The sequence below is a fragment of the Rhinopithecus roxellana genome, chromosome 4, assembly GCF_007565055.1.
Source record: "Rhinopithecus roxellana isolate Shanxi Qingling chromosome 4, ASM756505v1, whole genome shotgun sequence".
In the NCBI taxonomy this organism is placed as follows: Eukaryota; Metazoa; Chordata; class Mammalia; order Primates; family Cercopithecidae; genus Rhinopithecus; species Rhinopithecus roxellana.
The window spans coordinates 106270540-106283803 of NC_044552.1; the positions used below are offsets into that span (position 1 = coordinate 106270540).

Consider the following 13264-nt stretch of genomic DNA (forward strand, 5'->3'; position numbering starts at 1 on the left):
CTTTTCTGCTTTTACCCTACATAGTTCACAGACACTCTCTGCAGTTACTAAATGGGGTGGCCTCAGTAATCCCGATCTTTAAGCAAGTATCTTTTCTAAACTCTGTGTGGTATGGTAAGAAAAAGGAAAGAAATATCTCTGTCTCCTGCAGTGAAACTGATTTTTCTAATGCTCCTGGAAATACCGTTTTAGAGTAGAAAAATAAGTTGAGCCAGGCACTAGAATCATAGGAAAATATTTTTTCCAAATTGAGAAGGGAACATACATACATACATAAATTTGGTAACCAAAATGCATTTTTTTCTTTTTTCTTTTAATCTACCATTTGAAATCTAAAAATACTGTGATAAAAACTATCAAAAGTGAGAATTTCTGTTTATGAAAGATACATTGTTTGATACAGCCTCTACTATAGAATGATCAGAAGCAAAAGAAGTAAATTAATGAAACATCAAGACCCCACTCATCTCAGCACTAAGTCTATCAGCACCATCATCCTTCCTAAAGGAAATAAATGAAACTTGATTCCTTAAAGTACTACAGGAATCAGAGACAAAAGTGAAAAGAACAAATTAAGGTTGGAGAGAAATTTTCAGTTTAAAGGTATGAAGGAAATTCTTATGTTACCCATTAAGAACAAGTATAGAAGTGAAATTTTCTTGCTGATAGTCAGTGGTCACATATAGCTACATTTTTTCCCCCTTAAGTTATACCACCCAACTCTAGCTTCCAAAAAATATTGAAAACTATCATTCAGCATATTCTGAGACATTCTAGTGTCTTCATAGTGGTATGCCTGTTATAACACTGGCAACTTTTATAGGTATGGAGGACAAAGTGCATTACGCATTCCAACAAATTTTCGTGGTGGAGAGAAAAGGGCCTACTTTCTTACTTTGTTACAGGAGCCAGGAACTCTTAAAAAACTAAGATTGCTGCCAAATACGATTTCCACAGAACTCCATCTGTGGTATTGACTTAGCTGGTAAACTGTTTTTATTATTTAAAGAAAAAAATTACATCTATAAAATCATAAATATTTTTAATGATACTTTAATACGGTTTTTCCTCAGTTATGTTTAAAGTCCTACCATAGTGTTAAGCAGTAGCCTTGACTTTGAACCTAAAATACAAATACAAGGAAGAAAAATTATGAGTTGAAAATTAGCTTCTTGGACTTTGTATTTCTCATTCCTTACCATTTTTCACTAGTACATCTATCCAAATCACAACACGTTTCTTTTTAATGAGATTTAATAAAAAATGTTTATTGTGGCACAAATTCAGTAAGATACTCTTTTCAACAGGAAATATAATTTTACTTAGTTCAGATTCTAAAACATGTACTTTGTTTAACTTTATGTATCTTTTGATTGGAAATGCGTTTTTGTTGTTCTTTGTTGACATTGAAATCACATTATTAAATAAAAGCCTAGTGCAGTAGCATGTACCTGTAGTTCCAGCTACTCGGGAGTCTGAGGCAGGAAGACTGCTTGAGTGCAGGAGTTCAAGACCAGCCAGGGCAATGTAGCAAGACTTTGTCTCTAAAATAATAAACTCAGTAATTAAGATTAGTTGACATTGGACCACTTACAGAATATTTTTTTCAAATTAGCCCTACTACTTGTAGGTTCTTCTCAGTCTTAAGACTAAATACCTTTTTAATTTGGGGTAAACGTCAGAGTTGGAAGAGACTTTAAAGGACATGAAGAATTCTACTCCAGAGGTTATCCAGTCCACGTACCCATCCAGCCTATCAAGTGTAAATCCATTCTGTACTTTAAATTCCTATGAGACACAAACTGCCTCCTAAGGTAGCATATTCTGGTTTTGGAGAGCTCTACCTACTAGCTGGTTATTTCTTACATTAAATCAATACCTTTAAAAAGTATTATGAAAATACCAGTCAGTAAAAGAAATTATAAAAAACAGAAATGCAATAAAAATGTGTCTCCTTTCAACCTTTGAGCTGTCACTTCTTCTAGCTTTTCCATTATTTAACTATGAGGGATATTCTCCATTAGCAGTTACTTATCCCCTTCCCATTATATTCCCCTTCCCATTACATTCATTCACATTATATTCACGTACACATACATGTGTGTATATATGTGTATACACACACTTCTTAAAGCAGGAACACACTATACACATGGGTCTGTGAACACGTGGGTTTATATAATATATACGTATTCTACAGTATGTCTGACAGACATTCACTAAATGTGAGAACAGTACACTAAGTTTTGTAAATCCTTTAAATTTTTTAAATGTTCAGGCATTATTTTAACATCTTTATTGAGATATAGTTAATATACAGTGCAATTGACTTATAGTAAATGTCAGTTTTTAGTTTATTCACTGATATGTGCAACCATCACCCAGCCAGTAGAACACTTTCATCTCCTCTAAAGGAAACCCCATATCCTGTAAGCTATCACCTCCCTATCCCATTACCCCCCACCCTCAGCACTAGGGAACCACTAATCTACTTTCTGTCTCTAAAAATTTACATATTCTGGACACCTGATATAAAATGGAATCTGATCTTTCATGACTCATCTGTGGTGTAGCAAGATGTTCTTTCCTTGTTATGGCCAAATATGCCGTTATATAAATATACTGCGTTTCATTTATTCATTCATCAGTTGATAGACGTTTTGGTTTTTTCCACCTTTTCAGCAGTGGAATTTTTGCCATACGGTTTTCCAAAGTCACTGCACCATTTTACATTCTCTCCAGCTGTGTATGAGGGTTTTGATTTCTCCACATTTTCACCAACACTTTTATCTGACTTTGTGTTACTTGCCATCCTAGTGGCTGCAAAGTATCTCATTGTGATTTTGATTTGCATTTCCCTATTGGCTAATGATGTCAAGCATCATTTCGTGTGCTTACTGGCCATTTGCATATTTTCTTTGGAGAAATGCCTATTCATATCCTTTGCCTACTTTTAAATTAGGTTATTCATCTTTATTGTTAAGTTGTGTGAGTTCTCTATATATTCTAGAAATAAGTCCCTTACATGATTTGCAGTTTTCTCCCATTCTGTGTATTGTCTTTTCACTTTCTTGATGGTGTCTTTTAAGCACAAGTTTTTTATTTGGCTGAAGTCCAAACTCTATGTATTTTTCTTGCTCTTGCTTTTGGTGTCCTAAGAATCAGTTTCTAACTGTGAGGTGAGGTCATGAAGATTTATCCCTATTTTTTCTCCTAAGAGTTATATAATTTTGGTTCTTATATTCTAACCTTTGATCTTTCATCCATTCTGATGTATCATGGCATGAGGTAAGGATCCAACTTCATTCTTTTGCATGTGGCTATCCAAGTATTCCAGCACCATTTGTTGAAAAGACTTTCCCCTCATTGAGTGATTTTGGCACCCCTGTAAAACACCAGTTGACCGTAAATGTGTGGGTTCATTTCTGGACTCTCAATTCTTTTCCATTGTTCTATATGTTCTTTATGCCAATACCATATGGCCTTAATTACTATAATTATTTTATTATTAAATTGGGATATGTGAGTTCTCCTGCTTGGTTCTTTTTCAAGGTAGGCTTGGTTATTTAGAGTCTCTTGAAATTGTAAGTAAATTTTAGAATCAGTTTGTCAATTTCTACATAGAAGTCAACTGGAATTCTAATAGGAGTTGCGTTAAAATATTTTTCTACATACTTGGTTTTTAAAAAAACTGAAAACAGAACTAAAGGGTATATAATGAAAAATTCCCCTCACTAGAGATAACTAGTTTCTCAAATAGTTCATTTTGTATTCTAGGATTATGTCTCCTTTTTTTTGTCTTTATCTCTTTGAGAAAATTCCATGTCAGCAGGATCTGCTTTTTAAGAAATGGCTGCATAGTGTTGTGTACCGTAATATCTAACCAGTCCATTCTTGATAGACCGTAAGTAGTTGCTAATCTTGTTTTTACAAACAGTGCTACAATAAAAATCCTTGTGTATACATAGTTGTACCCATGTCCAAGTATCTTGGCAGACTGTGAGATTACTAGGAGTGAAACTGCTGTGTCCAAGGATTTATGTGTTTTTAATTTTGATAGATGTATCATTTAGGCTTGGTTATGTTGCAGTAACAAACCATGTCTTAAAAACAACAAAGATTTATTTTTATCTCACATTTCTTATCCCATAAGGTTAGCTGGTGGCCTCTGTTCTGCATCACCCTCACCCAGCAACCCAGGTTAAGGGAAGCTCCATTTCTGTGCTTCCATGACCAAGGAAACATAGAGGGTGAGCAGTGGCTCCTTAAGCCTCTGCCTCAATGCATGTTGCTCTGTAGCTAAAGCAAAGCACACAGCCACACCTAATTCAGCAGCAACAGGGAGGCACAGTTCTACCACATACCTGGGAGACAGACAGCCAGAAGAATGTGGGGAAGGACACTGATGACGGCCAGTAAATGTTGCCAGTTTCAATTTTGAGGCTTTCTAAAGAGATTTTACCAGTTTATACTCCCGTACTTATAAATGGGGAACATTTTTGGTAACATTTATAAGAATATTCTTTCCTCCTCCCCTTCTCCACTCATCATATTTTGTAAAGGTGGTTGAAAAAAGTAGTATCTGTCAGTTTAATAGGTAAAACTATATTGTTGCTTTGGGTTTTTTAAATTTTCATCTTTTTCTTGGGAGCTTAAATTTGCATATTTAAATATGATTGAGGTTGAACATCTTTTCATGTGTTCTTTTTCCAGCCATTTGTATTTCTCATCTTTTTTTTTTTTTTTTTTTTTGAGACGGAGTCTTGCTCTGCCGCCCAGGCTGGAGTGCAGTGGCCGGCTCTCAGCTCACTGCAAGCTCCGCCTCCCGGGTTCACGCCATTCTCCTGTCTCAGCCTCCCGAGTAGCTGGGACTACAGGCGCCCGCCTCGTCGCCCGGCTAGTTTTTTGTATTTTTTAGTAGAGACGGGGTTTCACCGTATCAGCCAGGATGGTCTCGATCTCCTGACCTCATGATCCGCCCGTCTCGGCCTCCCAAAGTGCTGGGATTACAGGCTTGAGCCACCGCGCCCGGCCTGTATTTCTCATCTTGTGAACTTACCTATTTCTGTAAAATGCCTAGTCTGTTCTTTCTACTTTGTTACTACCTTTTATTTAGTCAATAAAATTTTTTCTGCCTTATAAATTTTTTACTTTTACATATTCAGACTTCTCAGAATTTACTCTTATGGCTTCTGGGTTTTGTGTCTTATTTAGAAAGCCTTTCCATATTCCAAGATTTTGAAAACAAAAACAAATCTTTTTTTTTTTTTTTTTTTTTTTTTTTTTTTTTTTTTTTTTTTTGAGATCGAGTCTTGCTGTGTCACCCAGGCTGGAGTTCAGTGGTGCAATTTCGGCTCACGGCAACCTCTGACTCCCAGATTCAAGCGATTCCACTGCCTCAGCCTCCCAAGTAGCTGGGACTACAGGCACGCACCACCACGCCCAGCTAATTTTTTATTTTTAATAGAGACGTGGTTTCACCATGTTGCCCAGGATGGTCTCAATCTCTTGACCTCATAATTATCCACCAGCCTCAGCCTCCCACCAAAGTGCTGGAATTACAGGTGTGAGCCCCTGCACCTCGCCCCAGAAATCTTAACGGTATATTTTCTCTTTAGTATTGCCTTGAAACCATATCGAACAGGTCTCACGGCATCCCTTCAAAAACTTGAAAACAGCTACCATATCCTCTTTTAAAGTATAAACCTGGCCGGGCATGGTGGCTAATGCCTGTAATCCCAGCACTTTGAGAGCCCGAGGCGGGTGGGGTTACCAGAGGTCGGGAATTCGAGACCAGCCTGACCAACTGGAGAAACCCCGTCTTTACTAAAAATACAAAATTCTTTGGGAGGCCGAGACGGGCGGATCACGAGGTCAGGAGATCGAGACCATCCTGGCGAACACCGTGAAACCCCGTCTCTACTAAAAAAATACAAAAAAAATTAGCCGGGCGAGGTGGCGGGCGCCTGTAGTCCCAGCTACTCGGGAGGCTGAGGTAGGAGAATGGCGTAAACCCCAGAGGCGGAGCTTGCAGTGAACTGAGATCCGGCCACTGCACTCCAGCCTGGGCTACAGAACGAGACTCCGTCTCAAAAAAAAAAAAAATTAGCCGGGCGTAGTGGCACATACCCGTAATCCCAGCTACTGGGGAGGCTGAGGCAGGAGAATCACTTGAACCTGGGAGGCGGGGGTTGCCATGAGCCGAGATCGCGCCATTGCACTCCAGCCTGGGCAACAAGAGAGCGAATCTCTGCGTCAAAGAAAAAAAAAAAGTACAAACCTTTCTAAACCATAAACACGCCCACGTCACGTAATGATTCATCCAGTTTTATTGTTTTGAGGCTCTTTTGGTGCCTCTAGGCCTGTTTTCCTTCTGTCTAAAATAAAAGTTTTAGATAATATCTATATCTTAATGCTGTAAGATTACATACAGAATCTTAATTGTGTAAAATAAAGGCCAGCAAATGATCTAGCAAGAGGTCTCACCAGTTACGCTAAAATGACTAAAATTCATCTCTTATTAAGTTATTAAAAATAGTTACAGAGATTAAGCATCATTCCTCATACTTTTGTTTTACATCTGTTGCCCAAATTGTGGGCCCAGTTGCAGCACTGATCTGATTTCAAATTGCCTTTAAAAATGACAAAATAGATTAAAACAGATTGCTTTAAAGTTATAATTGCCATCTTTAAATCTTTTATGACTCAATCACCAAATAAGTGACTATGGTAATACAGTGATACATAAAACAGATATGATTCCTATTGTCAACAAAGTTACAGCGTAGAAAAGTCTTGATTTATTTTAGAAGCTGACATTGTACTTTCCTAGGTACAATGACTTAGGCATGGCTTAGGCATGTACCTGACTTAGACATGTAAAATTGTCATTACAGACAAAAAACAAAAAGATACCAGGAGTAAGTACCTATTAGGTTGTTCAATAGCAAAATTTTTCTTTTTTCATTTAAACAAGCCTAAAATCTTTGTATCTACAAGTCCCTAGTATATTTTCCAATGACATATGTCTTTTTTCAGTAAGCAAATTCTCGTGTTTTTGTTTTTAAACTTCTGGAGAAATTTGACATTATTTACAGTAAAGAATAACTAAAATTAATAAAACACCATCTGGAACTTCAAGTGTGTTTTTTAAATTTCAAATAAAATTGAGTAATGAAGAAATTTTCTCCATTGTTCATGAGCTGGCAGAAGTTGGGTAAGTACTGAGCTTTCTGTATAAACCATTTAGAATGCTTGTAGCAGTGGTTTAAGAGCCCTGGTGCTTGAATTCACTTAGTACTCACTTATTTTTAACAACAACCACAAGAGAGAGTTGCATGCTTAAATTACTTTTATCCATTAAAATTTAACTTTGAAAGAGGATTTAAAGGATACTGAATATTGTTTTCTTTACCTGTAATTCCTTCTTCATCATCTGTTCACTGCAAAGCCCAGGTATTTATCCGTTTTCCTTGAAATTGTTAATTTTTGTTGTTGTTCTCTGCCTTTATCATATCTTTTCGGCACCTCCAAGATACCATCTGTTCGTTTTTCCTGGAGTTCTCTCTTCCCTGTTATAAATTAAAGTCACCATTCTTGGATCTTATATTGTCTTCTTTCTTGGTTTATGCCTTCAATTTGCTAAAACATGTCTTTAAGTATTTTCCTAATGAGACTTGGGAGGTAAATTCTCTAAGTCCTTAAATATCTGGAAATCCCCTCATACTTTTAGCTGGATATAGAATTATTGGTTGAATATCATTTCTCCACAGAAAAATGTAGTGATTTCCTTATCACTGAGGAAATATGATGTCAATATGATTCTTGTATCTTTGTATGTGATCTACTTTTTTTCTTTCTGGAAATTTTTAAGATCTTTGTCTTTAGTAGTCTGAAATTTTACAATGGTATAGGGTTTGTTTTTTGTTTTTTTTTTAATCATCCTGTCCCACATTTAGTGGACTCGTCCATTTTACAGGCTAGTGTCTCCCTTCAGCCCTGGGAAATTCTTTTCTGATCCCCACTATGGTTTCTCTATTGTCTGTTTCTAGACCTCCTCTTGTTTAGCTGTATAATGTCCTGAATGAGCTTTCTATTTTTCGTTACATCTTCAGTATATTTCACGTCTTTGTCTTTCTTGGAGGTGTTGGGCAGGGGCAGGGTGTCACTGTTGCCCAGGCTGGAGTACAGTGGTGCTGTCAGCTCACTGTAGCCTCGACCTCCCAGGCTCAAGTGATCCTCCCACCTCAGCCTCTCAAGTAGCTGAGACTACAGGTGCGCACCACCACGCCTGGCTAGTTTTTGAATTTTTTTGTAGAGGCAGCATCCCCCTTTGTTGCCCAGGCTGGTGAAACTCCTGGGCTCAAATGACTCTCCCTCCTAGGCCTCCCAAAGTACTGAGATTACAGGCATGAGCCACCATACCCGGCCCCTCCTTATCTTTCCATTCTACATTGTAGGAGATTTCCTTAAGTTTTTTTCCAACTCTCATGAAATTTTCATTTTGGCAGTTATGTTTTTAATTTCCAAGAGCTAGTTCTCTGATTGCTTTTCGAAGAAGATTGTTGTTTTATTGGTACAGTAGTGTCTTAAATCTCTTAATGATATTAATCAGAATTTAAGTTCTCGTCTCTCTACTATGTTGTCTTCGCTTCATCTGGATTTAGTTTTTTTCTCTGTTTATGCAGATCTTTCACGTTGATACCAGATTTTTTTTTCTTTTGGTGGGGTGGGGGGAGCGGACAGGGTCTCACTTTGTCGCCCAGACTGGAGTGCAGTGGCACAATCTTGGCTCACTGCAGCCTCCGCCTCCCAGGTTCGAACAATTCTCCTGCCTCAACCTCCTGAGTAGCTGAGATTACAGGCACGAGCCACTACCACCTGGCTAATTTTTGTATTTTTAGTAGAGATGGGGTTTCACCGTGTCGGCCAGGCTGGTCTTGAACTCCTGACCTCAAATGATCCACCTGCCTTCGTATCAGATTTTCTTCAACTATGAGGTGATGCTTCCCTTTAGGATGGGGAGAGGTTGACTGTTCCATATACAGATAGCTAATTAAGTCTCTGTGTTCTGGCCCTTTCCTAACTCCTGCCTTCTGTTGTTACCTCCTTTTTCCAAAGTCAAGAGCATTTTTAGGTTTCTGCCGCAGATGAGCTGCCATTTTGTCTACAGCACCCTCCTTGTCCATGAGACTTCAGTTTTCTCCACTCCTTCATTCAGCTGTCATTTCATCTGCTTCTAGCCTTGTAGAAATTTGTTGACATCTGTTGTCAATTAATTGCCTTCTTTTTCTTATTTGTTGGTAGATTGTACCTTTTTCATTCATACCTCATTTTTATGGGGTGTTTCAGGAGACAGAAGATTTTTTCATTTAGTGGAGGCTAATTAGAGCAAAAGTGTCTTCGCTGTTTATCTACCAGCATTGTTTCATATTGAATCTAATCACATTGTTTCATAATGGACAAATATTAGGTATTATTTTGTATAGTCAAGGTTAAATTTGCAGACAAAACTCACAGCTAGAGTTTCGACTTTAGCCGAATTTTTACAGTGATTTTTAGAAATTCACTTTGATCCCTTTTTTCTCTGTAATTCATCTTTCTCAGATTCCTATCTAAAGATCTCAAACCACAAATGAAAAGTGAACTAGACACATAAAAATTCAGCCACTTAGAAGAAAAAATTGCTAAAAAAATAGAGAACTGCTTTCCTAGTATATTCATAGCATTTTTAGCTTGTTTATAACAGCCATACCTAGACAAGTCAACCAACTAGGTATGTCATTTCTAAATAATATAGTCATTATAACTCTATAATTTTGTTTAAAGTGGAAAGAAATGCCTCCTAAATAAGTTGTAAGTAATTGTAAATAGATTTGCAATATTTTACTTAGAGCTTCAGACTAATCATAAGAGATACTTTGCCTTTACTCCCAAAGGTAAACCACATCTTCAGCCATTGCAGAAACCCCTTTGAATATCTAAGGATGCAATACTTATTTCAGATATATTCTGAAAAATTTACTTTTGAACCTCAAAACACCTCACAACCATATGTGTAGCAACTGTGGCTCTTTCAAGTCTCCTAAATCATCTTTGAATCAGATTTCTGCCTGCTGTTCAAGTCTGTCTCCTACTAATATTGGCCTTCTGTGTCTCTCTCAAACTCTATGATTTACTTACTTATTTTGATAGAAAACATTAGGGATATGGGATTGGGGATTGCTGATGGATCTGTGACTGGGAGAATGCTCAACCTTATCCTGGAATGTATACTCTATAATGTATTTGTTGGAAAATAAATTAGATTATTTTTATGATTTTCCATGCAGAGTTGTATACTAGCATTTTTTCCTTTTATCATTACATAAAGAACATCTTTATCTCATATGTTTTGTCCTAAAGTCAGATTTTTTTCTGAAATATATGAAAATCTTGGTTTTCAGCACTTTGTGATGTGTCTAGGGGTTTTGTTTTAGCATTTTTTTGGTGATCTGTAGGCTTCCTAGATCTGTGATTTGTTGTATTTCATTAATATTGGAAAATTTTTGGTCTTTATCACATCAGATATTTCTCCTGCCTTTTTTCCTCCTCTTTTGCCAGTTACACATAGACTGTTTATATTGGTTCTGCAACTCTTAAGGGTTTTTTTTTTTTTGTTCTTTTTTTCACTTATTTCTTGGCGTGTTCAGTTTGGGTAATTTCTGTCTTCAAGTTCACTGATTCTTCTGTGTCCAGTGTGCTCAGTCTGTCCAAAGAACTCTTTCTCTCTGATAAAAAATTTTTTATTTCTAGCATTTGACCCTTTCATGATTTCCACCGGTCTCCTCAAATTGTGAATCTTTTTTTGCATGCTGTCCACCTTTTAAACTAGATCCTTTAACATACTAATCATAGTTAAATCTTTAAGTTTTCTGTCAGGTAATTCCAGCTGCATCATCTTTGACTATAGTTTTGTTGATCACTTTATCTCTTGATGATAAATTCCATTTTTCTCCTGCTTTTCTGTATGTCTCATTTTTTATTGAATGCCACACATTGTATGTAAAGGAACAGAGGAGACTAAAGTAAATGGGATTTTACACCCAGAAATGAGGACATCTCTTTTTCTTTCAGGTTATTATTATGAGTCATTGCATCAATTTAGTCAGGAGTGGAGCTGGGTTTGGGTTTTGTTGTTGCCTTCAGTGCACCACAGTCTTCAGATGCTTCCAGCAATTGACTGCTATTACTTTGTGCTTCTTAGAATAGTGCCTGAAGTGCAAGATATTTATTTTACTTGAGTCCTTTTATTTTGAACCCTTCTGTGCTATATGATAGATCCCCATTCTATTCAGAGTCCTTAATATGGTCAGCAGGGCTCTACATGATCTGGTAAACGGCCAGATAGTATATCATTTAGGATTTTGTAGGCCACATAATCTGTCACAACTATTTAATTCTGCTGTTGTAAAATGAAAACAGCCATAGATAACAAGTAAACAAATGAGCAAGGCTATATTTTCGAGTAAAACTGTAATGACAAAACAGGCAGTGGGCTAGATTTGGCCCCTGCGCCATCGTTTGCCTACCTGTTTGCCCTTTGTTTAGAGTCTTTCTCTTGCCCTACTCCCTGGCCCCATCTCTGCTCCATTGTAATGTGAGCTCCGCAAGGGCAATGATTTTTTCCTGTTTTGTTCAGTGGACTTCCAAAATGCCTACAACAACACCTGAAACCTTGACCCTCAACTTATTACAAGAATAGATAAGTGAATTATGTTTTGAGTGTTTTTCATAAGCCGCATATAGCTGAGTTTTTACAATTCAGTCTACTGATCTCATCTCAACAGATATGTTTCATTAGGTTGCATTCATTGTTATTTCTAGTATATTTGGAATTATCCCAGTCGGGTTTTTGTTTTGCGTTTCTTTCCTTTATCCCCTCCTTTCCTACTATCTGAGTTTAATTAAATTTCCCTCATTTCTCCTTAGGTTCTTTTAATTTAGAAACTGCACATCCCTAAATACTGAGCATGTATATTTGGCTTAGTAACATTTAAGTGTATTCTTCTTAAATACCTTCAAGACCTTAGAATACTTCACCTCTGATCTTTGCACTTCAGTGTCTTGTTATTCTTTTCCAGTATTTTATTTTCACTTTGTTTTAGACAATGTCTGCTGCTCCCCTGCCCTGCCATAGTCTTTTCCTTTGTTTTATTGTCAGAGCTTTTTTTTTTTCAGATTTACTCATCTTATTCCATTCTTTTGTATTTAATTTCCTTCTTATCAAAACATTTATTTAGTAGTTATTTCAGCAGCTATCTGTGATTGTTGAATTTCCCCAGACTTTGTCTGGAAATACCTTTATTCATTTGTATTCTTGGATAATTTAATTAGGTGAACAAATTATTTTATCTTCTAAAATTTGTTACTTCCTTTTTTCCCTTCAATTTTGGAACATTTTCAGCCTGTATCTCTTCACATCTTGCCTCTTGTCTATCCTCTCTATTGTCTCCTTCTGGAATTCTTTTCTCCCTGTCTTTCCCCACACCTCCCCCCCCACACCCCCACCCCCACCCCCAGCGGAGACAGAGTCTCACTCTGTCATCCAGGCTGGAATGCAGTGGCATGATCTTGGCTTACCGCAACTTCCGCCTCCTGGGTTCAAGCAATTCTCCTGCCTCAGACTCCCAGCTAGCTGGGATTACAGGCATCCACCACCACGCCCAGCTACTTTTTGTATTTTTAGTAGAGATGAGGTGTCACCATGTTGGCCAGTCTGGTCTCGAACTCCTGACTCAAGTGATCCACCCTCCTCAGCCTCCCCAAAGTGCTGGGATTACAGGTGTGAGCCACCACGCCCAGCCTGGAATTTTTTTCTTAGATGTATGTGAGACCTTTCAACTCTTCTCTCATGTTTTCTGTCACATTATCTGTGCATTCTGGGTAATATTCTTACGTCTCTCTGGCAGGTCACCATCTGTCTTTGTATGTAATCTGTCTGGCTTTTTCATTTCAATGACTTTTATTTCTAGAGATTGTTTAAAGTGCTTTTCCAAACCTGCCTTTTTTTTTTTTTCTCAAGATAGAATCATCCCATGTTGTTTCTTTATAAAAAGTAGATTCCAGTATCTTCACTTCCAGTCCAGTATCCTAAAGGATGAGATTCATGTCCAGGGATAGATCACAAAAACATATACCAGTATTTGTAGTTTATTATGGTTTCCCAAGTAGTTCATTCATGCTGCGGGATTGATTGCTTATTTTGTTTCTTTAAAGATCTTGG

At 37.3% G+C, this 13264-nt stretch overlaps 1 protein-coding gene across 3 annotated transcripts in view; it reads left to right on the forward strand.

Moving 5' to 3' along the window:
* TAB2 (TGF-beta activated kinase 1 (MAP3K7) binding protein 2) overlaps positions 1–13264 on the forward strand; it is a 91347-nt gene that overhangs the window by 63275 nt on the left and 14808 nt on the right. The window lies entirely within an intron of this gene.